The sequence below is a fragment of the Nicotiana tabacum genome, chromosome 7 (genome assembly GCF_000715075.1).
Source record: "Nicotiana tabacum cultivar K326 chromosome 7, ASM71507v2, whole genome shotgun sequence".
In the NCBI taxonomy this organism is placed as follows: domain Eukaryota; kingdom Viridiplantae; phylum Streptophyta; class Magnoliopsida; order Solanales; family Solanaceae; genus Nicotiana; species Nicotiana tabacum.
Window position 1 is genome coordinate 14885710 of NC_134086.1, and position 26139 is coordinate 14911848.

Sequence of the window (26139 nt, forward strand, 5' to 3'; positions counted from 1 at the left end):
TCCGAATATAAGTTATATTCATTCCAACTATTCAAATTCAAAGAACAGAATAAAAATATGATTAATACTATTTTTAAACAAATATGACATATATATATATATATGCCAAAGAATAAATTGCATATGAAACTGAAAATAAATGATTCATAAAGGAAGGAAATATTTTCCGAGAATTTTCATGATTTACTTAATGCAAATTCTATTTCTAATTATCATTGATGTAAAGTGTGGCAATTTATGCTTGTACATCTCTTTTCATTCTCATATACTCGCTTTTAATCTAATAGGCCTAATTATTTGGTCACTTTGTTTTATGAAGATAGATAAGCATCGAATTTATAGAAAGGGAATTATTATACAAGTTAATTCAACAGAGTTACCTTACATGCAACCTAACTGTATATCATAAACATTCATAACGTTTTAACATTGTAACAAGCTATATCATATTACCTTTCGCTAACGTTTATACCCACATCTATTATATTATAAAAATATATCATCAACACCATCTTAACCTTATTTAACAATAAATATCATTATTGTAGTTTTCTTGGTACTTCTACATCACTTCTTACTTAGCTAACAACAAAATTAAATAATGACCAACATTCATGCCATATTCCCTACTTGGACAATTTATTAAACTAATGAGATAATGAACTAATATTATTACAAACCTTTATACGAACTTTCAAAGTAAGACAATTAGCTCATAGCTATCAAATTGAATTCACTACTAATTAACTAACATGAAACAAAAATGAAATTTAAACTGATGAACTTGGACAAATAAAAAATAGACTTTCAATTCAAACTTCATTGATGAGTCATGTTGAATCTCTTTCCAACTTAAAATTTAAAAGACATGTACCTGAAAATGAAGGTGGAAGGAGTAAATTTCAGCAGTAGCAGCAATAACAAAATCAGTAGAATATACCAATAACACAGCAAGTCTGAACAAGACCCGTTGACCCAGATGAACAGTGACAGAGACTTAGGAAAAATTTCAGATTTGGACTGAACAACATTCACAGGCAAACAACAGATTCCAGAAAGAATGCATTTCAGATTTCATTTTCTTTCTGTTTCGGATTTCTTATTTCTAATTTTTTGTTTCTGCTTTTATATCTGTTTCAGATTGTGTGTGTGTGTATGAATGTTCTCTTTTCTATTTCTCTTTCTGTTTTCTTCCTCTCTTTCCTTTTAAACAAAATCTGAGTTCTTTTCTTTTCTTCAAAATCTCAATCCTAAAAATCTCTCCCCCTAAAATCTGTCCAGCTTCCTGTATTTATACAGGTCTGCCCCTTTCTTTTTAAGTGCTGCCTGGACCCTCTTTATCTTTTAAAAACAGAAAATTTCCATTAAAAATCTGTTTTTCCACTTTAAATCCCATTAGGCTAACTTTTCCCTGATTTTCAGCAGCCCATTATCCCTTGTTCCCCATTAGTATCATTAACTAATAGCCATTAACACTCCATTATCAGCCCACTATTATATCATATTACCCTTACTGTTTTATCTGTTTCATACCCAGAAATGTCCCTGAAATCCTACTGTAATTACTGTTATTACTGCCTTAAATGCAAAAATCATAACAGAATTTACAAAACAGATTTAAAAATCTGTTCAAACTTAATTATCAAACTGATTTAACACAGCTATAACCAATTCTCTTAGGTTCTGGACTGAATCCTAAGAATGTAAACATTCTATCACAATTACATCTAATCATCATTTGTAAACTTGAACTCAAACTTGACAATATTACACTGGGTTCAGCACAATAATGCAAATTGAACTTATAATTGAACTAAGATCAAACATACACAGGAGCATTGTCAATATACTGACAATGCCCTGTTCAGAAAATAACATATACAACATACATTTGAATTCACTGATTCACAAACAATCATGATTTAATTGACGAGCATTAATCAATTGACTATTTACAATATTTGTCAATAATTAGTCTAAAACAATAGAAGCAGACTGTTTTAGTTAACATTTCAGAAATGAAAATTCGTAATATAACTAATCGACGAACTTAATCGAGTCGATTACACACATTGTAAACAATCACAACCAATAGAAACAATTCACATTCGGATTAAGTAGATAGGTAGGATACAAAAATGACAGAATTGATCAAAACAAATATGAAAAATTAAAAAGCTATAAAGACAGACAACAATACACGTAGAATACACAAAGAAATAGAAAATACCTCTGAATCTTCAATCAGACTCGAACTCAACTCGGCTTTCGGATTTTTTGTTTGAAATCAAACAGACCTTAGTCGAAGTATTTTCCACTGAAAATACTTCGACTAAGGTCGATTAAACCTCAATCCTTTAATCAATTTGGACAAAAATCCAGAAGTTTGGTATTTCTAGGTTTCCTGAAGGTTCGATTTGGGACCTAATCATTTCTGGTTAGATTCGAAAGGAACCAAACATGATATAAGGGTGAGGGTAGCCTAGGGGTCATTTGGTGTTAGTTTGAAACGGATCTGAGTTCGTCCTTGTTTGGTCCGAATCTTCAAAAGAAGATTCGAGAAGTTCAGAACTGATTCGAGCCAAACAACCAACAGATCCATACTCAGGATGACTAGGGGAAGCTATGGTGTTAACTAAGTGTTGTTTGGTTTAGATCTGAACTTGGCTCGAATCTTCAAATGAAGATTCGAGAACCTTCAGGGAGATTCGAACCAAGCAGATAACATATTTGGATAGAGGAGGCTCAGGGGGTTCTGGGGTGTTACTTTGGTGACCGGCGGCGTTGATGCCGCCGGGTTTCAGGCGAAGGGGAATAGGGGCGGCTAGGGTTAGGGGTCTGTTTGAGAAGACGATGAACAGGAGAGGATGGGGGGTGTTTAGTTAGGGGCCGGGGTAAGGGTTTGGGATTTATATAGGGGTGGGGTAGATTGGTATCGTCCGTCCGATCAAGTAAGATGGAGGGCCAGGATATATCCACTAATCCAAACGACGTCGTTTGGTTTAACGTTGGGGTCGGACTGAGTCGGGTCAATGGGTCGGGTTATGGGTTGCGGGAAGGGCAGGGGATCTTGACCGTTGGTTGGATTTAATCCAACGGCCCTTGATGAGAGGTGACCAAACGACGTCGTTTGGTCTTAGCTTGGGACTGGGTCAGACTTGGGCTGTTCGGATTGGGCTGTGGGGGGAATTAATGTTTTGGGCCTGGATTTTAATCCAGGTCCGATTTTGTACAACTTGTATTATTATTTTTTTTTATTTTTATTATTTTCTAATTTCATTATTAAATAACAAAATCTTAATTAAAATTATAAAAACAAAATTACCCTTACAAAGATATTAATTACCTTTTTTAACAACTATTAACACATAGACAACATTAATCACACAGTGGAAAAAATAGAACAAAATGCATATTTTTATGATTTTATTTAAATTAACTTAATTAAATGCATACTTAAATCCTAGATATACATGAAACATGTATTTTTATTTTAATTTTGTTTAATTATAACAAAGCAAACATTTTACGGACATAAACAAATATTTAACACCACGCAAATTCAGAAATTACACAGTAAAAGAAATTTATTTTGATTTATTTTGGAGTAGTTTTTCGTAAGGCAAAAATCACGTGCTCACAGCTGCCCCTCTTTGTGCGGAAACTTGAAGAGTTTTCGTACAAAGATAAAGTGAGCGGACACGAGCGATTTTTGCCCGTTCGAATACTCCGTGGGAAGCATTTTTAGAAAGATTTGACCGAACCTCTGCTTCAAAGGTTTCCTACATATCCTTGGCTATAAAGGAATCAGGTCAATGTAGTTCGGGAAGTTTTGGGTAGCTGGGACTACCGTGGGACTGTGATGTTACTGCTGCTTCGTGCTGTTTTTACTGCTTGCTGACCTCCTTATTACACCTTACTTTAAAGGAAATACAAAATTAAACTAGACTATGGTACATGAATTATAAAATCTTATCTAGATCATGCTCTTGCGTTTCTTGTTGTCTTGATATCTTGGTGACTCTTGGGCATTGGTCTTATTCCGTATTCCTTTTGGAACTCTTGTTGTTTCTTGTTGGGGATTTTGTTGGACTCCTCTGCTTTATTGATTCTAAGTGTGCTCCTTTTTCATATGAGCGGGCTCTTGATTTCAACACTTCAATTGCATTCCCTCGTTCTTCAGGTGGGTGCCTCGACCGCTTCTTTTCTTTCTTCATCCTCATTTTCCAGGTGGACGCCTGATTTCTTCTTTTTCTCATCCTCATTCTCCAGGTGGACGCCTGACTTCTTTAATTCTCATCCTCATTCTCCAGGTGGACGCCTGACTTCTTTAATTCTTTCATCCTCATTCTCCAGGTGGACGCCTGACTTCTTCAATTCTCATCCTCATTCTCCAGGTGGACGCCTGACTCCTTCAATTCTTATCCTCATTCTCCAGGTGGACGCCTGACTTCTTTTAATTCTCATCCTTATTCTCCAGGTGGACGCCTGACTTCTTCTTTTTCTCATCCTCATTCTCCAGGTGGACGCCTGACTTCTTCTTCTCTCATCCTCATTCTCCAGGTGGACGCCTGACTTCTTCTTTTCTCATCCTCATTCTCCAGGTGGACGCCTGACTTCTTCTTTTCTCATCCTCATTCTCCAGGTGGACGCCTGACTTCTTCTTTTTCTCATCCTCATTCTCCAGGTGGACGCCTGATTTCTTTAATTCTCATCCTCATTCTCCAGGTAGACGCCTGATTTCTTTAATTCTTCATCCTCATTCTCCAGGTGGACGCCTGACTTCTTTTAATTCTCATCCTCATTCTCCAGGTGGACGCCTGACTTCTTCTTTTTCTCATCCTCATTCTCCAGGTGGACGCCTGACTTCTTTAATTCTCATCCTCATTCTCCAGGTGGACGCCTGATTTCTTTAATTCTTCATCCTCATTCTCCAGATGGACGCCTGACTTCTTTTAATTCTCATCCTCATTCTCCAGGTTGACGCCTGACTTCTTCTTTTTCTTTACCAGGTATTTCCTGACACAAATATTGTTTTTGCCCCTGTTTTAAATCAAAGAAAACTTCGTTAGTTTAAAGCAGGGTGGTTGGCTGTGGTATTCTTGCAGATGGTGATGTTTCTCTTCGTCTCTCTTTATTGCCTTGGAATGATTGAAAGGACTGTTTTGTCTTTGTAATTGACCCTTGACTATAGGATTCCCCTCTGTGTGTTTTCCTTCAAAACCTTTCAACTGTAATCATGTGCCTCTTCTGACTTTGCTGATCCACTTTTGATTTCATCTTTCTTACACCCGTATTTTATCTCCCACCTTTCGTGGCTGTATTTTGTAACCTTGAATCTTGGTAGTATACCTTGACATTCCTTCTTATTTGTTTGGAATAAAACTTATCTCAAAGCTTGGAGAAAGTAAGATTATTAGTAACGAAATACGCTGATTTCGACAATTATAGAATGAAAAGAAAAATCCAATTTTTGGATGACTGTTGGAAAAGGAATAAAGGACTTATCTGATTGGAATTACTGGCACCAATGATCAGGGTATGCATTTTGGATTAATCAACCCAGTCTTTTAATCAATCTCCTCTCAATTGTCTCAAGGAGTTTTCACCGATAAATTTTCCTCGTTTTTCACTTCTTCACTTCCTTTTCGCCTTATGGTGCCTGTGTGGGTTTTCACCTATAAGACTCTCTCATTTTACTTTTCTCTCAACTTCCGTCGCCTTATGGTGCCCGTGTGGGTTTTCACCTATAAGACTCTCTCATTTTACTTTCTTTCCTTGTTTGTACCAGAGTGTTATGAACCACTTCATTTGCTTGCCTCAGCATTTTTCTAAGATTGATCGAAAGGTCTTTTTGGTATTAAGGTTAGGAATGGAAAAGGTATTAAAAGCTAAATAGCTTTGGTATGGGTTTAAAATTACAACTCTTGGAATCTTTTCTTATTTCCAATACAATTCCTGCCCCAGTTTCTTGATTGGGGTCTCTTAATATTTCTTTTCCGTGCACATTGTGCATGTTGTGCACCCTATGACCGAGCCGTGAGGCGCCTATGTATCCTTCTTTGAGGAATCAGGTCAAACGTAGTTCACTACATAATAGTGAAGATTTTGATCTTTTTTTTTTATTGATTCCAAGAGAGGGTAGGAAAGAAACAAGTATGGCTCAAAGGGGAAGCAAATGGTATAGTGTTTGGATAGCAGAATAAATTGCCTTTGTCATTTCAATCTTCGAAATAGTGCTAAATACAAACATTCAAAAAGTTATGCATAATATCTCTTTACCGCGTCAGAATTGATCGCCATATCTATGCATTTGCCTTCAATATCTGTTAAACATAGTGCACCATTCGATAATACTCTGGTCACAATGAATGGTCCTTGCCAATTCGGAGCAAATTTGCCTTTTGCTTCAACCTGATGTGGAAGAATACGTTTCAGCACATGCTGACCTACTTCAAACTTCCGGGGACGCACCTTTTTGTTGTATGCTCTTTCTATTCTTCTTTGATATAATTGACCATGGAATACTGCGGTCAATCGTTTTTCGTCAATCAAGTTTAACTGTTCTAGACGGGTTTTGACCCATTCATCATCATCAATCTTTGCTTCGGCGATGATCCGAAGGGAAGGAATCTCAATTTCTGCAGGAATTACTGCTTCAGTGCCGTATACCAACAAATAAGGAGTTGCTCCTACTGAAGTGCGAACAGTAGTGCGGTATCCCAATAATGTAAATGGTAATTTTTCATGCCATTGTTTTGAACCTTCTACCATTTTCCGAAGTATCTTCTTTATGTTTTTGTTGGCTGCTTCTACTGCTCCATTTGCCTTGGGCCGATATGGGGTAGAGTTACGATGTGTAATCTTAAACTGTTGACATACTTCTTTCATTAAGTTGCTGTTGAGATTAGCACCGTTATCTGTGATGATCACCTTCGGGATTCCGAATCGACATATGATATTTGAGTGGACAAAATCGACCATAGCTTTCTTGGTTACTGATTTGAATGTCTTGGCCTCAACCCATTTGGTAAAATAATCAATAGCTACCAGAATGAATCTGTGTCCATTGGATGCTGCCGGCTCAATTGGACCAATCACATCCATGCCCCAAGCAACGAAAGGCCATGGTGCCGACATTGTGTGCAACTCGGATGGTGGAGAATGAATCAAATCTCCGTGTATTTGGCATTGATGACACTTGCGTACAAAACTGATACAATCTCTCTCCATGGTAAGCCAATAGTAACCAGCTCGGAGGATTTTCTTTGCCAACACATATCCACTCATGTGGGGTCCGCAAACTCCTGAATGTACTTCAGACATGACAGCTGTAGCTTGTCTGGCATCTATGCATCTTAATAATCCAAGATCTGGTGTTCTTTTATACAAAACTCCTCCGCTCAAGAAGAATCCATTTGCTAATCGCCTAATGGTCCTCTTTTGATCTCCTGTGGCTTGTGCGGGATATATTCCCATTCTGATATACTCCTTGATGTCGTGGAACCATGGTTCACCATCAAATTCTTCTTCAACCATATTGCAATAAGCGTGTTGATCGTGGACTTGAATATGTATCGGATCTACATAAGCTTTGTCCGGATGGTGCAACATTGATGCCAGGGTAGCCAATGCATCGGCCACCTCATTATGGATTCTTGGAATATGTCGGAATTCCACTGATTGAAACCGCTGACAAAGATCATGTAGACATTGTCGGTATGGTATGAGCTTCAAGTCTCGGGTTTCCCATTCTCCTTGAATTTGATGTACCAAAAGATCCGAATCTCCCATGACTAAGATTTCTCGGATACCCATGTCTGCATCTAGCCTTAACCCCAAAATGCAAGCTTCATATTCAGCCATATTATTGGTGCAATAAAATCGCAATTGAGCCGTAACAGGATAGTGATGCCCTGTTTCAGAAATGATTACAGCTCCTATTCCGACTCCTTTCATGTTGGCGGCTCCATCAAAGAAAAGTTTCCAGCCAGGTTTTTCAATTTGTTCCACCTCGTCGATATGCATTGTTTCTTCATTAGGAAAATAAGTCTTCAACGGCTCATATTCCTCATCGACCGGGTTTTCGGCTAAATGATTGGCCAGTGCTTGAGCCTTCATTGCAGTTCTAGTCACATAGATGATGTCGAATTCCGTGAGCAATATCTGCCACTTTGCAAGTCTTCCCGTTGGCATAGGCTTTTGAAAAATGTATTTCAAGGGATCCAAACGAGAAATGAGGTAAGTAGTGTAGGATGACAAATAGTGTTTCAATTTTTGAGCTACCCATGTTAGGGCGCAACATGTCTTTTCCAGATGAGTATAATTAACCTCATAAGCTGTGAACTTCTTGCTAAGGTAGTAGATGGCCTGTTCTTTTCTGCCAGTGAGGTCATGCTGCCCCAATACACAACCAAATGAATTTTCCAAAACCGTCAAGTAAAGAATCAAAGGTCTTCCTGGCTCTGGCGGGACCAACACAGGTGGGTTTGATAAGTACCCTTTTATTTTATTGAACGCTTCCTGACACTCATCGGTCCATTTGACTGCAGCATCCTTTTTTAACAATTTGAAAATTGGCTCACAGGTTGTTGTGAGCTGAGCAATAAACCTGCTGATATAATTTAACCTTCCCAACAAACTCATTACTTCAGTTTTGTTTCTTGGGGGTGGCAGTTCTTGGATGGCTTTGATCTTTGACGGATCTAGCTCAATGCCTCGTCGACTGACTATGAATCCCAGCAACTTTCCGGATGGAACTCCAAATGCGCACTTGGCAGGGTTAAGCTTGAGGTTGTACCTGCGAAGTCTTAAGAAGAACTTCCTCAAATCCCCAACGTGGTCGGCCTGATGCTTTGATTTTATGATCACATCGTCCACGTATACCTCAATCTCCTTGTGTATCATATCATGAAACACTGTGGTCATTGCTCTCATATAGGTTGCTCCGGCGTTCTTTAAACCGAATGGCATTACCCGGTAGCAATAAGTTCCCCATGGTGTGATGAATGCCGTCTTTTCTGCATCTTCTTCATCCATTAGAATTTGATGATATCCGGCATAACAATCCACGAAGGACCCTATATCATGCTTGGCACAATTGTCGATCAAAATATGGATATTGGGTAATGGGAAATTATCCTTTGGACTTGCTTTGTTGAGATTGCGATAGTCGACGCATACTCTAATTTTGCCGTCTTTCTTTGGTACAGGAACGATATTAGCCAACCAAACAGGATATCGAGTGACTCGAATGACCTTTGCTTCCAATTGTTTGGTGATTTCTTCCTTAATTCTCATACTCATCTCAGGCTTGAATTTTCTCAGCCTCTGCTTGACAGGAGGCACCGTTGGATCGGTGGGTAATTTGTGGACCACTAAATCAGTGCTCAAGCCCGGCATGTCGTCATACGACCATGCAAAAACATCTTTGAATTCTATGAGTGCTTTAATTAAATCCTCTCGGATTTTTGGCTCGAGATGGACACTTATTTTAGTTTCCCGGACATTACTCGTGTCCCTTATATTGACGTCCTCGGTATCATTCAAGTTAGGTTTGATTTTTTCCTCAAAGTGAATTAACTCTTTACTAATCTCTTCAAAAACCTCATCTTCATCATATTCTGATTCATAATCACAATATATTTCTTGAATTATTACTTCGGAACCAAATTGATTTTTAAGACTGGGCTGAGGATTCCTCATGCATGCCATATCACTAGAGCCAGCGTAAAAGGAACTGTATAGAAAAAGAAAAGAAAACTATCAGGAATGATAATAAAAGTGGAACTGCTTTTTATTGGATGATGAAAGATAACAAGGTTTTGCACACTTCAAACCAACCGTAAGATAAACTTTGGGATTACAACCTTGAAATAACCCAAACAAACTGAAAGAAAAATCAAAATAAACTACCAAGACTCCTTTCGAATTGGGAGAGGAGTGGCTTTCCAATTTTTGAGCTTTGTTTCTGGTCCAACGAATTGAACTTCTGCGTTGCTACACCCTTCTCCGCCTTCCAGCATATTCACATCACTAAACAATTTCTCGAACCTTTCAATTAATTCCTCCTCAGGATTGACCTGGGATTTAGGAATTGTTGTTATCGGGCGATTTTTAGCACCGGTCTTGACAAAAGACTTCGACAGCTGTGGTACTGGTTTTGGAAGAACCCATGCTTGGTGTTTCAACTTCCTGGCCCTTATCACGTCATTGGCGGTAGGTGTGAACCCTAAACCGAATGTTCCCCAGTTCTCGGGGAGAGATACTGGTTGTACAATTCCTTGCAGAGATAAGCCCAGACCTTTGCCGGGTATAAAGCCATTCTTCAGCATTTCATAAGCTATCATGACTGATGCAGAGGATATCTTTGGATTCGAAAGGTATTTTCCTTCTGGAATTTTCTCTACCGACACCATGTCGGACACTTCGTATACCCATGGTCCTTGGTCAATTTCTGTTTTCTCGATCGGTACAATGGTGCTGTTGTGAGCATTTAAATTTTCTTCTCCATGCACGACTATTTCTTGATGGTCCCATTCAAACTTGACAGCCTGATGTAGTGTTGACGGGACTGCTTTAGCAGCATGGATCCATGGTCGACCCAACAACAAGTTGTAAGAAACAGTCATGTCCAACACTTGGAATTCCATTGTGAATTCAACTGGCCCTATAGTTAGTTCCAACACTATGTCGCCAAATGAATCTCTGCTTCCACCGTCAAATCCTCGCACGCAGATACTATTCTTTTGGATCCTCTCCTCTTTAATTTTTAATTTGTTCAAAGTGGAGAGAGGGCATATGTTTGCACTGGACCCATTGTCAACCAATAACCGGGTTACTATGGAGTATTCACATTTCACGGTGAGGTAAAGAGCTCTGTTGTGCTCGGTACCTTTCACAGGTAATTCATCATCAGCAAATGTAATTCTGTTTGTCTCAAAGATTCTGTTGGCTATTTTTCTCAAATGATTTACAGATATCTTTTCAGGAACATGAGCTTCATTCAGGATTTTCATCAACGCCAGACGGTGTTCCTCTGAATGGATCAGTAATGACAATAATGAAATTTGAGCGGGGGTCTTCTTTAATTGATCCACAACAGAATAATCATGGAGCTTCATTTTTCTTAAAAACTCCTCCGTCTCTTCTTCCGTCACAGCTTTCTTTGTTGGCATTGGATTGTTTTTAGTTTTTCTCAGCTCTTCGGGAGTAAAACATCTTCCCGAACGAGTCAAGCCTTGCACCTCACACACTTCTTCCTTGATTTCTTTGCCTTTGTACATTACAGTCACCCGTTCATAATTCCATGGGATGGCTTTGTTGTTGATGATCGGCAGCTGGATTACAGGTGCAATAATAACCCTATTTGTACGTGCTCCTTCCACGAATATAATGGGTTTGTTAGCAACCCCTGGTACTATCACTTTCGGCCTTTCTTGTTTTGCGGCCACTTTGCTCGATGATGCCTCATCGCCTATCATAGACGGTTCATCACCATTTTTGTTCTGCTTAGACACCGGCTTCTCCTCCATTAACTGCTTATCTGGCTTGGTTTCATGAGACTTGATCATCATGACAGTTTGTGACGGCTTCTTTGTCTCCCCATCAGCTTGTATGATTTCTATCATGTTAGCCTCTTGATGGGCTGGCATTGGATTTCTGTTGATATTTGGAGCTTCGGGGGTTTGAACCTCGATTTTATTAGTATCAATCAGCTCTTGTATTGCATTTTTCAAATGCCAACATTTCTCTGTATCATGGCCTAGTGCACCGGAGCAATATTCACAACTAATGGTGTAATCCAGATTCTTTGGTGGAGGATTGGGTAGTTTGGATTGTATTGGTCTCAGCATGTCTAGCTGTCTCAACCTGTGGAACAGACTAGTGTAAGACTCTCCCAATGGAGTGTAAGTTTTCTTTTTCTGTTCCCTTTCTCCCCTGAATGCTGGCCTAGGCTTGAAACCTGGTCCGGGATAAGCTCGGGGGTAAGTATTTGGTGTGACAGGAGCACGCCAATTGGTGTGAACAGGTGGCTGATTGTATGCTTGAGCATGGTTAATGGCAAAATGAGGCTCTGAAGGGTGATAGTAGTGTTGGGATGAATCATGGTGGTAAGCTGATTGGCGAGGTCGTTGCTGATTATAGTAAAGCGGTGAACCCCTGGGTCCCGGCCAAATTCCTGAATCAACTACGGTTGCTTCCTCCCTCTTCTTTCTTCCGATTCCTCCTAACCCGCCTTGAATAGCTTGAGTAGTTGCCTTAATTGCTGAATAGCTCATGATTTTATTTGTCTTGAGGCCTTCTTCCACCATACCTCCCATCTTCACTACCTCGTTGAATGATTTTCCAACCGCTGAAACCAAGTGGGCATAGTAAGTTGGTTCCAAGGCTTGGAGGAAGTAGTCTACCATTTCGCTCTCCTTCATAGGAGGATCCACTCTTGCTGCCTGTTCTCTCCACCGAAAACCATACTCTATGAAACTTTCATTGTGTTTCTTCTCAAATTTGGTCAAAGATAATCGATCTGGGATGATTTCCAGATTGTATTGGAAATGGTATGCGAATGCCTGTGCCAGGTCATCCCAGGTGTACCATCTTCCATGGTCCTGGCGTGTATACCACTCCAAAGCTGATCCACTTAGACTTTGACTGAAGTAAGCCATCAATAATTCATCCTTTCCCCCAGCTCCTCGCATCTTGCTACAGAAACCCCTTAAGTGGGCTACTGGGTCGTCGTGCCCGCTGTATAGGTCAAATTTGGGCATCTTGAAGCCAACTGGCAATTGTACATTAGGGAATAAGCATAAATCTTTGTATGCTACACTGACTTGCCCACCTAATCCCCGCATGTCTCGGAACGACTGTTCTAGACTTTTGACCTTCCTGAACATCTCTTCTTGTTCAGCATTTTTGGCTGGCTTGTCAATTTCTATTGGGAGATCAAACCGAGGAGCAGTTGAATTGATTTCGGAGGCTTTGAAGGTGGGCTCCGGGGGTAATATTGGTTGTCTTGGGCCTGAAATGTAGGCTCACTAGGAGATTTGTGAAATGTAGCAGGGGGAGGTGCTACGAAAACAGGAGTCATAGGTGGAGGAAGGTACGGAACTGGTTTTGGAGGTGGAGACTGTGGTGTCTGAGAGGTGGTGCCTCGGTAATACTGATAAATGGGGAAACTTGGGGATAATTCAGTGGTGATATTATCCTGAGTTTGGGTCATTGATGGAGCAGGGTTATTTAGGTAAGATGGGGGTAACTGTCCTGTAGACCAAGCTTGGTACATTTCAGCCATTTGCTGCTTGAGCTTAAACATCTCTTCTTTCATTTTTCCGACATCCATCTCTTCTATCTCCATACCTGTGTCGACATCTGGGATAGACATACTTTCGGGTATTGGTCCTTTTGATCTTGTGTGATAGTGATAATATGCCAGTATACTCTTTAGAGAAACTAACTGCTTGAATTCTGAAAATGAACAAACTTGTTAGTTTTGAGAGTTTAACACATATATAATCACACGTTGAGATGCAATGCTCCTAGACAAATAATCCCTTTCTATTATGCATTCGCTCGGTTGCTTGTGTCGTCCCAGCTTTCTTGAAATTGAAAAATTGTCATTCGCTTTTATTTACTATATATATCCTTATCGTGGTGGTCGAATCTTAGAGATTGCCTACGTATCATGCCGAACATGAATCAGACCTTGCGTAGTTCGGACCAAAGTCAATCATGTTTATTCATTACATAAAGATGGAATTACATTTGAAAAACTTTAAGAAAATAGCTTGAAACACACACACTTAAATCAAAATAAAAGATACAATTCATAACATCTCACAACATGCCCCACTTTCCACTTTTGTTCTCTAATATTGAATTATCTGCTCAATGTGGGGCTTGACCTGGATTGCCTCCCAGCGTACGATACATCCTTTCCAACTCCATTGCTAGATGACGAGCAAAAGTGGGCGCATGCTCTGTAAACCTTTCATAATCCATTCCTTGGCAGTTTACATAACTTTGAGATGTGAAGACTGTCAGGTCGTGGATTTGTGCCCTGAAACCTTGGAGACGTTGGTCTTGGTCTTGCAATTGCTGCTGACGAGTGGTGGCTATGTCTCTGACACGGTTTTCACGATCTAAAGCTGATTCTAATAGAGCTCGGAGTCTGGCCTGCTCTAATCTTGCTTGCGATCTTTCCCTGTCGAGGTCCGCTTGTTGATATTCTCTGTTGCATCTTCTTGCCTCTTCTAGTTGTGCACGAAGCTGGTCTTCTGATCGCATCCAATAGTCTTTTTCCTTCTTGAATTGAGCCTTGTCTTTTTCGGATTGCCTATCTTGGCGTTCCTTGTTAAATCTGGCTTCTTCGTTTAATTGTTGGATCCTTTCTTTTGCTTTGCTCAATGCCCTTTCGTTTTCCGCAAGAATGGAATCATAATCTTGCATTTTTTCAAAGAGATTGGCGATGGTTTTTTGATCCTTCCAGCTCCTCTTTGGCGTTTCAGAGACTCTTTTCATTTTTTGGAATTGAGCATGAAGATTTTCATTCTCACAAGCTAGACTCTTTTTCTCGCCTTTGGCTTCTTATTCTTGCAAATCTTTCTCCAAACTGAGGCTTCTTAGATTTTCTTTTAGGGCATGGATAGTGGCTTGGTACCCTTTTTCTTTTTCTCCCCAGATCAACCGCTCTTGGATTTTATCATTGAAGTTTTGAACATGGGGTCTCTTTGTTGGCCTTTTTAGCTCAGGTTCTGGAACATCATCCATGCGAGACCGCTTTTCGAACCACCTTGCATATCCAGGATTTATCTCACCCTTGGTAGTGTCTAGGACTTGAGTATCACTTTTCAAGTATCGGCACCCATTCCACATTTGCTGAAGTAAAGCTTCGGGAATAGTGGCTTCTGGGTGTAATTCGATTACTTGCATACTCAAATCTTCCTCATCAGGAACTATTTGATATCTCCCTAGTTGCCTTAAGACTCTTAGTGGTGCATACGGCTGAATGCTTCTCAATCCCAATAGTAGTAGATAACTATTTGAGGTTGACATATGTATTACTTCTCTCATCGGGAGCCATCCCAGAGTCCATTCAATTTGATTTGCCGTTAAAGCCTTTAGATGAGATACCCATGCTTCTATCCCTTCTGGAGCTTGATAATTTTTTGTTCTTTTCTCATAGCTCTCGATGCAATTAGCTTTGTTCGACCCATACTGTATGATCTTGGGCTGTTGTTGGAGATGTTCAATCACCCACATTTGCAACAAAATTTTGCTTCTTTCTAAAACTTTCGCTCCTGATTTGCATAAAGTCAAAGCCCGATAAATATCTGATAGAATGATGGGGACAAGGGTGTGATTTTCTTTATTGGTGAGGATTTGCACAACTTTTGCGGTGCGAATATCAATTGTTCGCTCTTTATTTGGGAAGACCATGACTCCTAGAAAAGCCACCATGAAAGCAAATCGACGGTGCATCTGCCAAGTGTCTTTGTTTTGCTTATTAGTAAGGCCTTTCTCATGAATTTCGAACTCATCTGACTTTCCAAACCTGGAATACAAAAAATTGAAGGAACAACATCCATTGATGACATTGCTTTTCCTGATTTGACTGCTGATGTTCAAAAGACCGAAGAATCGATGTACCGAAGGAGCCTTTGTGAATATCAAGCTTTGATTTCTTAAACTTCCGTCAAAACCAACATAGCCAGCTATCTCCTCTAATGTAGGAGTAAGCTCGAAGTCAGAGAAACGAAAAACATTGTGAACAGGATCCCAGAAAGTTACTAATGCCGTAATCAGATCATCCCGAGGCTCAACTTTCATAATGTCCGTGAGATTTCCCAAATGCTTGACGACCCATTTTTGACCGTCTTCGCCTAAATCATACCACCACATTTGAAGCTGACATAGAAATTCCTCCGTACTTGTGGATGAGGGGCTTTGTGTAGTGCTCATTTTGTATCTGAAATTTAATTTTAATGAAGTCAAAATTCATTTTGGAAAATTTATACTAAAAATCATTTCGAAATTTTTTATTTATTTATTTATTAAATATTTCAAAATTTAAAACTATATTTTTTCGAAATTTTTAAAAACAACCCATTTTATTCCCTTCTTCTTACCATGATTTTATTTAAGCTGGTCAACAAGCATGTTCGAGGCGAATTAATGCACAAATAACAAGTAGGATGCATCATGATGGTCTTTTAATTTTGGGTTCAACTGTCCTAGACAGACCCAACCCCTGTGTTGAGTCTCCAAGGCCAAATGCATATGATGCAAATATTCGTTCCTACTAGGGATCCGGTACATGGCTGAGTTATTCTAAGTGTAAAACCTTAGGTTGATTGTTCTAAACCTGGCTTACCCAAACGGACAGTTTGAGCCGAAGCGGGGGTAATGTACCGGGAGCACGAAAGTCTGCCCGGCCTAGTTACTTGTCCCAACTCCGTCTTATTTGGTATGACTTTAACAGAAAGGTGGGTCACGCGCACGTGTACACCATAAATTCAGAAGACTCAGAAAGAAGGGGGTTTCGTAGCAGTTGTATATATTCACAATTCAAATAATATTAAAGCGGTAAAAAAACATTTAGCATATTAGCATATAAACAGTTGAAAATTATATAGTGAATAAAGCCAAAAAAAAACAGATATTTTAAGCTCGAATTCTTTAAACCCTGAACCAATGGTTCTGGGTTATAGTAACAATGGAGATTCCCCAGCAGAGTCGCCAGAGCTGTCGCACCTCCTTTTCACCGCGCCCGCGGGGCGCGTGGGGAGTTTTCTCCAATTGAAGGACAGTCGAAACGGGATTTGTTTATCTGTTTTAGAGTCGCCACCTGGGAATTTTAAGGCGTCCCAAGTCACCAATTATAATCCCTGAATCGAGGAGAATATGACTCTGTTTATTATTTTGCGAACCAGAAATCCTGAGTAAGGAATTCTGTTAATCCGGAAGAAGGTGTTAGGCATTTCCGAATTCCGTGGTTCTAGCACGGTCGCTTAACTGTTTTTATTATTGGCTTAATTATCTTGATTTTTATTAAACATATTGATGTTACATGATTTTTTTTGCTACCGCTTATACTTACTGTGTTTGAGGACCCTTCTTTGAATCGAATTACGCGTACGTATATTCGTGTTTTAAAAAAAATTGCGGACTTGTGTCACGCGTACGTGTACACAATAACTTTTGATAATATATTTATTAAGCAATCATTTTTCAAAATTGTGTCGAATCAAGAATATTTGTTTTTCTTGAATAGTGAACCGTACATCTCGGGTTTTTATGAAATTGATTTAACGCCTTTGGATAAATCCTTTTATTAAATATTCGTTCGAAATTGCGCGTACGCGTAATCCGAATTTTTACTTTTAAAAATATAATCAGGGTACGCGAACGTATCCCTAATTGCGCAAAATATTTGTAATGGTTTAGGGATATTCCACAAATTGTTTATTATATTTATGTATTTCTTTTATGTGAAAATCATGAGAAACTCCTATTTAGAGGCCTATAAATTCTTTGAAAAGAATTCGCAATCTATTAAAGGTTATTCGTCGATTATGATTTCCGAATATAAGTTATATTCATTCCAACTATTCAAATTCAAAGAACAGAATAAAAATATGATTAATACTATTTTTAAACAAATATGACATATATATATATATATGCCAAAGAATAAATTGCATATGAAACCGAAAATAAATGATTCATAAAGGAAGGAAATATTTTCCGAGAATTTTCATGATTTACTTAATGCAAATTCTATTTCTAATTATCATTGATGTAAAGTGTGGCAATTTATGCTTGTACATCTCTTTTCATTCTCATATACTCGCTTTTAATCTAATAGGCCTAATTATTTGGTCACTTTGTTTTATGAAGATAGATAAGCATCGAATTTATAGAAAGGGAATTATTATACAAGTTAATTCAACAGAGTTACCTTACATGCAACCTAACTGTATATCATAAACATTCATAACGTTTTAACATTGTAACAAGCTATATCATATTACCTTTCGCTAACGTTTATACCCACATCTATTATATTATAAAAATATATCATCAACACCATCTTAACCTTATTTAACAATAAATATCATTATTGTAGTTTTCTTGGTACTTCTACATCACTTCTTACTTAGCTAACAACAAAATTAAATAATGACCAACATTCATGCCATATTCCCTACTTGGACAATTTATTAAACTAATGAGATAATGAACTAATATTATTACAAACCTTTATACGAACTTTCAAAGTAAGACAATTAGCTCATAGCTATCAAATTGAATTCACTACTAATTAACTAACATGAAACAAAAGTGAAATTTAAATTGATGAACTTGGACAAATAAAAAATAGACTTTCAATTCAAACTTCATTGATGAGTCATGTTGAATCTCTTTCCAACTTAAAATTTAAAAGACATGTACCTGAAAATGAAGGTGGAAGGAGTAAATTTCAGCAGTAGCAGCAATAACAAAATCAGTAGAATATACCAATAACACAGCAAGTCTGAACAAGACCCGTTGACCCAGATGAACAGTGACAGAGACTTAGGAAAAATTTCAGATTTGGACTGAACAACATTCACAGGCAAACAACAGATTCCAGAAAGAAGGCATTTCAGATTTCATTTTCTTTCTGTTTCGGACTCCTTATTTCTGATTTTCTGTTTCTGCTTTTATATCTGTTTCAGATTGTGTGTGTGTGTATGAATATTCTCTTTTCTATTTCTCTTTCTGTTTTCTTCCTCTCTTTCCTTTTAAACAAAATCTGAGTTCTTTTCTTTTCTTCAAAATCTCAATCCTAAAAATCTCTCCCCCTAAAATCTGTCCAGCTTCCTGTATTTATACAGGTCTGCCCCTTTCTTTTTAAGTGCTGCCTGGACCCCCTTTATCTTTTAAAAACAGAAAATTTCCATTAAAAATCTGTTTTTCCACTTTAAATCCCATTAGGCTAACTTTTCCCTGATTTTCAGCAGCCCATTATCCCTTGTTCCCCATTAGTATCATTAACTAATAGCCATTAACACTCCATTATCAGCCCACTATTATATCATATTACCCTTACTGTTTTATCTGTTTCATACCCAGAAATGTCCCTGAAATCCTACTGTAATTACTGTTATTACTGCCTTAAATGCAAAAATCATAACAGAATTTACAAAACAGATTTAAAAATCTGTTCAAACTTAATTATCAAACTGATTTAACACAACTATAACCAATTCTCTTAGGTTCTGGACTGAATCCTAAGAATGTAAACATTCTATCACAATTACATCTAATCATCATTTGTAAACTTGAACTCAAACTTGACAATATTACACTGGGTTCAGCACAATAATGCAAATTGAACTTATAATTGAACTAAGATCAAACATACACAGGAGCATTGTCAATATACTGACAATGCCCTGTTCAGAAAATAACATATACAACATACATTTGAATTCACTGATTCACAAACAATCATGATTTAATTGACGAGCATTAATCAATTGACTATTTACAATATTTGTCAATAATTAGTCTAAAACAATAGAAGCAGACTGTTTTAGTTAACATTTCAGAAATGAAAATTCGTAATATAACTAATCGACGAACTTAATCGAGTCGATTACACACATTGTAAACAATCACAACCAACAGAAACAATTCACATTCGGATTAAGTAGATAGGTAGGAGACAAAAATGACAGAATTGATCAAAACAAATATGAAAAATTAAAAAGCTATAAAGACAGACAACAATACACGTAGAATACACAAAGAAATAGAAAATACCTCTGAATCTTCAATCAGATTGGAACTCAACTCGGCTTTCGAATTTTTTGTTTGAAATCAAACAGACCTTAGTCGAAGTATTTTCCACTGAAAATACTTCGACTAAGGTCGATTAAACCTCAATCCTTTAATCAATTTGGACAAAAATCCAGAAGTTTGGTATTTCTAGGTTTCCTGAAGGTTCGATTTGGGACCTAATCATTTCTGGTTAGATTCGAAAGGAACCAAACATGATATAAGGGTGAGGGTAGCCTAGGGGTCATTTGGTGTTAGTTTGAAACGGATCTGAGTTCGTCCTTGTTTGGTCCGAATCTTCAAAAGAAGATTCGAGAAGTTCAGAACTGATTCGAGCCAAACAACCAACAGATCCATACTCAGGATGACTAGGGGAAGCTATGGTGTTAACTAAGTGTTGTTTGGTTTAGATCTGAACTTGGCTCGAATCTTCAAATGAAGATTCGAGAACCTTCAGGGAGATTCGAACCAAGCAGATAACATATTTGGATAGAGGAGGCTCAGGGGGTTCTGGGGTGTTACTTTGGTGACCGGCGGCGTTGATGCCGTCGGGTTTCAGGCGAAGGGGAATAGGGGCGGCTAGGGTTAGGGGTTTGTTTGAGAAGACGATGAACAGGAGAGGATGGGGGGTGTTTAGTTAGGGGCCGGGGTAAGGGTTTGGGATTTATATAGGGGTGGGGTGGATTGGTATCGTCCGTCCGATCAAGTAAGATGGAGGGCCAGGATCAATCCACTAATCCAAACGACGTCGTTTGGTTTAACGTTGGGGTCGGACTGAGTCGGGTCAATGGGTCGGGTTATGGGTTGCGGGTAAGGGCAGGGGATCTTGACCGTTGGTTGGATTTAATCCAACGGCCCTTGATGAGAGGTGACCAAACGACGTCGTTTGGTCTTAGCTTGGGACTGGGTCAGACTTGGGCTGTTCGGATTGGGCTGTGGGGGGGAATTAATGTTTTGGGCCTGGATTTTAATCCAGGTCCGATTTTGTACAACTTTATTATTTTTTTTTTATTTTTATTATTTTCTAATTTCATTATTAAATAACAAAATCTTAATTAAAATTATAAAAACAAAATTACCCTTACAAAGATATTAATTACCTTTTTTAACAACTATTAACACATAGACAACATTAATCACACAGTGGAAAAAATAGAACAAAATGCATATTTTTATGATTTTATTTAAATTAACTTAATTAAATGCATACTTAAATCCTAGATATACATGAAACATGTATTTTTATTTTAATTTTGTTTAATTATAACAAAGCAAACATTTTACGGACATAAACAAATATTTAACACCACGCAAATTCAGAAATTACACAGTAAAAGAAATTTATTTTGATTTATTTTGGAGTAGTTTTTCGTAAGGCAAAAATCACGTGCTCACAGCTGCCCCTCTTTGTGCGGAAACTTGAAGAGTTTTCGTACAAAGATAAAGTGAGCGGACACGAGCGATTTTTGCCCGTTCGAATACTCCGTGGGAAGCATTTTTAGAAAGATTTGACCGAACCTCTGCTTCAAAGGTTTCCTACATATCCTTGGCTATAAAGGAATCAGGTCAATGTAGTTCGGGAAGTTTTGGGTAGCTGGGACTACCGTGGGACTGTGATGTTACTGCTGCTTCGTGCTGTTTTTACTGCTTGCTGACCTCCTTATTACACCTTACTTTAAAGGAAATACAAAATTAAACTAGACTATGGTACATGAATTATAAAATCTTATCTAGATCATGCTCTTGCGTTTCTTGTTGTCTTGATATCTTGGTGACTCTTGGGCATTGGTCTTATTCCGTATTCCTTTTGGAACTCTTGTTGTTTCTTGTTGGGGATTTTGTTGGACTCCTCTGCTTTATTGATTCTAAGTGTGCTCCTTTTTCATATGAGCGGGCTCTTGATTTCAACACTTCAATTGCATTCCCTCGTTCTTCAGGTGGGTGCCTCGACCGCTTCTTTTCTTTCTTCATCCTCATTTTCCAGGTGGACGCCTGATTTCTTCTTTTTCTCATCCTCATTCTCCAGGTGGACGCCTGACTTCTTTAATTCTCATCCTCATTCTCCAGGTGGACGCCTGACTTCTTTAATTCTTTCATCCTCATTCTCCAGGTGGACGCCTGACTTCTTCAATTCTCATCCTCATTCTCCAGGTGGACGCCTGACTCCTTCAATTCTTATCCTCATTCTCCAGGTGGACGCCTGACTTCTTTTAATTCTCATCCTTATTCTCCAGGTGGACGCCTGACTTCTTCTTTTTCTCATCCTCATTCTCCAGGTGGACGCCTGACTTCTTTAATTCTCATCCTCATTCTCCAGGTGGACGCCTGATTTCTTTAATTCTTCATCCTCATTCTCCAGGTGGACGCCTGACTTCTTTTAATTCTCATCCTCATTCTCCAGGTGGACGCCTGACTTCTTCTTTTTCTTTACCAGGTATTTCCTGACACAAATATTGTTTTTGCCCCTGTTTTAAATCAAAGAAAACTTCGTTAGTTTAAAGCAGGGTGGTTGGCTGTGGTATTCTTGCAGATGGTGATGTTTCTCTTCGTCTCTCTTTATTGCCTTGGAATGATTGAAAGGACTGTTTTGTCTTTGTAATTGACCCTTGACTATAGGATTCCCCTCTGTGTGTTTTCCTTCAAAACCTTTCAACTGTAATCATGTGCCTCTTCTGACTTTGCTGATCCACTTTTGATTTCATCTTTCTTACACCCGTATTTTATCTCCCACCTTTCGTGGCTGTATTTTGTAACCTTGAATCTTGGTAGTATACCTTGACATTCCTTCTTATTTGTTTGGAATAAAACTTATCTCAAAGCTTGGAGAAAGTAAGATTATTAGTAACGAAATACGCTGATTTCGACAATTATAGAATGAAAAGAAAAATCCAATTTTTGGATGACTGTTGGAAAAGGAATAAAGGACTTATATGATTGGAATTACTGGCACCAATGATCAGGGTATGCATTTTGGATTAATCAACCCAGTCTTTTAATCAATCTCCTCTCAATTGTCTCAAGGAGTTTTCACCGATAAATTTTCCTCGTTTTTCACTTCTTCACTTCCTTTTCGCCTTATGGTGCCTGTGTGGGTTTTCACCTATAAGACTCTCTCATTTTACTTTTCTCTCAACTTCCGTCGCCTTATGGTGCCCGTGTGGGTTTTCACCTATAAGACTCTCTCATTTTACTTTCTTTCCTTGTTTGTACCAGAGTGTTATGAACCACTTCATTTGCTTGCCTCAGCATTTTTCTAAGATTGATCGAAAGGTCTTTTTGGTATTAAGGTTAGGAATGGAAAAGGTATTAAAAGCTAAATAGCTTTGGTATGGGTTTAAAATTACAACTCTTGGAATCTTTTCTTATTTCCAATACAATTCCTGCCCCAGTTTCTTGATTGGGGTCTCTTAATATTTCTTTTCCGTGCACATTGTGCATGTTGTGCACCCTATGACCGAGCCGTGAGGCGCCTATGTATCCTTCTTTGAGGAATCAGGTCAAACGTAGTTCACTACATAATAGTGAAGATTTTGATCTTTTTTTTTATTGATTCCAAGAGAGGGTAGGAAAGAAACAAGTATGGCTCAAAGGGGAAGCAAATGGTATAGTGTTTGGATAGCAGAATAAATTGCCTTTGTCATTTCAATCTTCGAAATAGTACTAAATACAAACATTCAAAAAGTTATGCATAATATCTCTTTACCGCGTCAGAATTGATCGCCATATCTATGCATTTGCCTTCAATATCTGTTAAACATAGTGCACCATTCGATAATACTCTGGTCACAATGAATGGTCCTTGCCAATTCGGAGCAAATTTGCCTTTTGCTTCAACCTGATGTGGAAGAATACATTTCAGCACATGCTGACCTACTTCAAACTTCCGGGGACGCACCTTTTTGTTGTATGCTCTTTCTATTCTTCTTTGATATAATTGACCATGGAATACTGCGGTCAATCGTTTTTCGTCAATCAAGTTTAACTGTTCTAGACGGGTTTTGACCCATTCATCATCATCAATCTTTGCTTCGGCGATGATCCGAAGGGAAGGAATCTCAATTTCTGCAGGAATTACTGCTTCAGTGCCGTATACCAACAAATAAGGAGTTGCTCCTACTGAAGTGCGAACAGTAGTGCGGTATCCCAATAATGTAAATGGTAATTTTTCATGCCATTGTTTTGAACCTTCTACCATTTTCCGAAGTATCTTCTTTATGTTTTTGTTGGCTGCTTCTACTGCTCCATTTGCCTTGGGCTGATATGGGGTAGAGTTACGATGTGTAATCTTAAACTGTTGACATACTTCTTTCATTAAGTTGCTGTTGAGATTAGCACCGTTATCTGTGATGATCACCTTCGGGATTCCGAATCGACATATGATATTTGAGTGGACAAAATCGACCATAGCTTTCTTGGTTACTGATTTGAATGTCTTGGCCTCAACCCATTTGGTAAAATAATCAATAGCTACCAGAATGAATCTGTGTCCATTGGATGCTGCCGGCTCAATTGGACCAATCACATCCATGCCCCAAGCAACGAAAGGCCATGGTGCCGACATTGTGTGCAACTCGGATGGTGGAGAATGAATCAAATCTCCGTGTATTTGGCATTGATGACACTTGCGTACAAAACTGATACAATCTCTCTCCATGGTAAGCCAATAGTAACCAGCTCGGAGGATTTTCTTTGCCAACACATATCCACTCATGTGGGGTCCGCAAACTCCTGAATGTACTTCAGACATGACAGCTGTAGCTTGTCTGGCATCTATGCATCTTAATAATCCAAGATCTGGTGTTCTTTTATACAAAACTCCTCCGCTCAAGAAGAATCCATTTGCTAATCGCCTAATGGTCCTCTTTTGATCTCCTGTGGCTTGTGCGGGATATATTCCCATTCTGATATACTCCTTGATGTCGTGGAACCATGGTTCACCATCAAATTCTTCTTCAACCATATTGCAATAAGCGTGTTGATCGTGGACTTGAATATGTATCGGATCTACATAAGCTTTGTCCGGATGGTGCAACATTGATGCCAGGGTAGCCAATGCATCGGCCACCTCATTATGGATTCTTGGAATATGTCGGAATTCCACTGATTGAAACCGCTGACAAAGATCATGTAGACATTGTCGGTATGGTATGAGCTTCAAGTCTCGGGTTTCCCATTCTCCTTGAATTTGATGTACCAAAAGATCCGAATCTCCCATGACTAAGATTTCTCGGATACCCATGTCTGCATCTAGCCTTAACCCCAAAATGCAAGCTTCATATTCAGCCATATTATTGGTGCAATAAAATCGCAATTGAGCCGTAACAGGATAGTGATGCCCTGTTTCAGAAATGATTACAGCTCCTATTCCGACTCCTTTCATGTTGGCGGCTCCATCAAAGAAAAGTTTCCAGCCAGGTTTTTCAATTTGTTCCACCTCGTCGATATGCATTGTTTCTTCATTAGGAAAATAAGTCTTCAACGGCTCATATTCCTCATCGACCGGGTTTTCGGCTAAATGATTGGCCAGTGCTTGAGCCTTCATTGCAGTTCTAGTCACATAGATGATGTCGAATTCCGTGAGCAATATCTGCCACTTTGCAAGTCTTCCCGTTGGCATAGGCTTTTGAAAAATGTATTTCAAGGGATCCAAACGAGAAATGAGGTAAGTAGTGTAGGATGACAAATAGTGTTTCAATTTTTGAGCTACCCATGTTAGGGCGCAACATGTCTTTTCCAGATGAGTATAATTAACCTCATAAGCTGTGAACTTCTTGCTAAGGTAGTAGATGGCCTGTTCTTTTCTGCCAGTGAGGTCATGCTGCCCCAATACACAACCAAAATGAATTTTCCAAAACCGTCAAGTAAAGAATCAAAGGTCTTCCTGGCTCTGGCGGGACCAACACAGGTGGGTTTGATAAGTACCCTTTTATTTTATTGAACGCTTCCTGACACTCATCGGTCCATTTGACTGCAGCATCCTTTTTTAACAATTTGAAAATTGGCTCACAGGTTGTTGTGAGCTGAGCAATAAACCTGCTGATATAATTTAACCTTCCCAACAAACTCATTACTTCAGTTTTGTTTCTTGGGGGTGGCAGTTCTTGGATGGCTTTGATCTTTGACGGATCTAGCTCAATGCCTCGTCGACTGACTATGAATCCAAGCAACTTTCCGGATGGAACTCCAAATGCGCACTTGGCAGGGTTAAGCTTGAGGTTGTACCTGCGAAGTCTTAAGAAGAACTTCCTCAAATCCCCAACGTGGTCGGCCTGATGCTTTGATTTTATGATCACATCGTCCACGTATACCTCAATCTCC